Source organism: Sapajus apella, unplaced genomic scaffold (assembly GCF_009761245.1).
Source record: "Sapajus apella isolate SASKATOON/1434 unplaced genomic scaffold, GSC_monkey_1.0 scaffold90, whole genome shotgun sequence".
Lineage (NCBI taxonomy): Eukaryota > Metazoa > Chordata > Mammalia > Primates > Cebidae > Sapajus > Sapajus apella.
In genome coordinates, this window is record NW_022437030.1 from 7884222 (window position 1) to 7887547 (window position 3326).

Sequence of the window (3326 nt, forward strand, 5' to 3'; positions counted from 1 at the left end):
ATGCATTACTAAGCAGACATAATGATCCTAAATGTATATGCACCAGACAACAGAGCTTCAGAATACATGAAACAAAAACTATTCGAACTGAAAGAAGAAAAAGACAAACTCACAATTATAGTTGGAAACTTTAACACTACTCTTTCAGGAATAAACAGTAGACAGCAAAACATCAGGGATATAGGTGAACTAAAGAACATCATCAATCAACTGGATCTAAATTTATAGATTATTCTACCCATCAATAACAGAATATATTTTATTACAAGTTCACATGAAACACTTATCAAGAAAAACTGTATTTTTGCCCATAAAACAAATTTTACCAAATATAAAACAATTAAAATATAAGATATGTTTTCAAACCATAATACAATTAAACTAAAAATTAGTGTGGAAAGGCAATAGGAAAATATCTAAACAATCTGAAATTAAACGGTTAAGTCCTAAGGAATCCATGGGTCAAAGAAGTCTCAAGGGAAATTAGAAAATATTTTAAACTGAGCAGAAGTGAAAAGACACTATATTAAAATTTTTAGGATGTAGATAAAACAGTGTTTAGGGATAAATTTATTTTATTAAATGATTATATTAGAAAAGAAGAACAGTCTCAAATCAAGAATCTAAGATTGTATCTTAAGAAACTAGAAAAAAAGAACAAATCAAAAACAAGCAGAAAAAGAAAATAAAGAATCAATGAAATAGAAAACAGAAAAATAATAGAGAAAATCAATGGAAGCAAAAGATGATACTTTGGAAATATCCAAAAATGTTAAACTAGGCTGGGCAGAGTGGCTTACCCCTGTAATCCCAATACTTTGAGAGGTCAAGGCAGGAGGATCACTTGAGCCTAGAAGTTTGTGACCAGCCTGGGCAACATAGTGAGATTTTGGATTCTGTCTCTATAAAAAATTTAAAAGAATAATATCCTGGCATTGTGGTGTGCACCTATAGACAGCTGAGGCTGGAGGATTGCTTGAGTCCAGGAGTTCAAGGTTACAGTGAGCACTTTAGCCTTGGCAACAGAGTAAGATCTTGTCTTTAAAAGAAGAAAAAAGTTAAATCAAGATGGGCAAAGATAAAGAGAGTACACAAATTATCACTATAAGAAATGAAAAAGATGTCACTAAATTTCCCATAAATATTAAATTAATAGAGGAAAAACTATAAATAAATCTATGCACATAAATTAAGCAACTTAATATGGACTAATTCCTTGTAAACCACAAACTACCAAAAAAAAAAAAATAGTACTATAACTGAGTAGGTCTAAAACCATCAAAGAAATAAAATTCATAACTAAAAACCTTTCGGGGAAAAAATCTCCAGGCCCAGAGAGTTTAACTGATAATTTTTACAAAATATTTAAAGAAGGTATAACACTAATTATCCAAAATTTCTTTCAAAAATGAAAGAACATTTTGTAACGAAATGTGGAAACCAGCATTACCCTGATAGCACAAGCAGACAGATTACAAGAAAACTACAGAGCAGTATCCCTCATGAATAAAGACAAAGCTTCTCAAATAATCAGTATGAATATGTTAAAAGTACACCAGGCTTTGCAGACGCCACAGCCGCCTGGAGCCTCCTACTATCAGCCATGGTCAACCTCACGGTGTTCTTCGACATTGCCGTGGATGGCGAGCCCTTGGGCCGCGTCTCTTTCGAGCTGTTTGCAGACAAGGTTCCAAAGACAGAAAACTTTCATGCTCTGAGCACTGGAGAGAAAGGATTTGGTTATAAGGGTTCCTGCTTTCACAGAATTATTCCAGGGTTTATGTGTCAGGGTGGTGACTTCACACGCCATAATGGCACTGGTGGCAAGTCCATCTACGGGGAGAAATTTGATGATGAGAATTTCATCCTAAAGCATACAGGTCCCGGCATCTTGTCCATGGCAAATGCTGGACCCCAACACAAACGGTTCCCAGTTTTTCATCTGCACTGTCAGGACTGAGTGGTTGGATGGCAAGCATGTGGTCTTTGGCAAGGTGAAAGAAGGCGTGAGTATTGTGGAGGCCATGGAGCGCTTTGGGTCCAGGAATGGCAAGACCAGCAAGAAGATCACCAGTGCTGACTGTGGACAATTTTAATAAGTTTGACTTGTGTTTTATCTTAACCACCAGACCATTCCTTCTGTAGCTCAGGAGAGCGCCCCTCCACCCTATTTGCTGGCAGTATCCTAAAATCTGTGCTCTCGCTGCAGTTCCCTTTGGGTTCCATGTTTTCCTTGTTCCCTTCCATGCCTAGCTGGATTGCAGAGTTAAGTTTATGATTATGAAATAAAGACTAAATAACAAAAAATAAATAAATAAATAAATAAAAGTACACCATAACTGAGTGAGTTTTATTCAATGTATTTCACCACATTAAGAGGCTAATGAAGAAAAACCACATTATATCAATGGAAGTAGAAAAATCATTTGGCAAAATTTAACACATACCACAATAAAAGCTTTTGACAAACTAGAAACAGAAAGACACTTCCTTAATCAGATAAAGGGCTTCTATAGAAAACGTACATCTATATTTAATGCAGAAAATCTAAATGCTCCTTATCCCAACATTGGGAACAAAGCAAGATGTCTACTCTAACTATTCCTATTCAGCATCATACTAGAAGTCTTAGCTGATGCAATAAGGCAAGAAGAAGAAATGGAAGTCACAGATAGGGAATACAGACATAAAGTGATCTCTGTGTTCAAGCTACCTAAATTTCTGCATAGAAAGCATCCCCACACCCATTGAATCTACAAAACCTCCTAGAACTAATGTAACTTTAGCAAGATTATAGGATATGAGGTCAACACAAAAATAATTGTATTTTGATATTCAATTATCAATGGACCTAACAACAGATAATTACAAACTTAATTTTTAAAAAATGTATCATACGCTTTCTCTCTTCCACTCAAAGATGCAGTACTTAAGTATAAATTCAACAAATCATGTATAGGTTCCATATGCTGAAAACTACAAAATGCTGCTGAAAGAAATAAAAAAGTGATCTAAATAAATAGATATATCACATGTAAGAATTAGAAGATTTCATATAGTAAAGATGCCATTTCTCCCTCAACTCGTCTTTAGAGGTGAAACGATTCCAATCAAAATCCTATCAGAATTTTTTATTAATATAGACAAGCTGATTTTAAAATGTGTGCAGAAAGCAAAAAAAAAAAAAAAAAAAAAAAAAAAAAAACAATAGAATAGTTGAAATACTCTTCAAATAAAAAAAAATGGTATTTAAGCAATCAGGCTACTTGATTTTAAGCCTTACTATAAACTTTCTATAGTAAAGACAGTTTGGTATAGGCAACAGG

General features: G+C 34.1%; 1 pseudogene across 1 annotated transcript; it reads left to right on the plus strand.

The window, feature by feature from the left end:
* The first annotated feature begins 1585 nt into the window (after nt 1–1585).
* LOC116534940 lies at nt 1586–2307 on the plus strand (annotated as a pseudogene). The gene has a single exon (XR_004261959.1). The product of XR_004261959.1 is annotated as a peptidyl-prolyl cis-trans isomerase A-like (transcript).
* The last annotated feature ends 1019 nt before the right edge of the window (nt 2308–3326 follow it).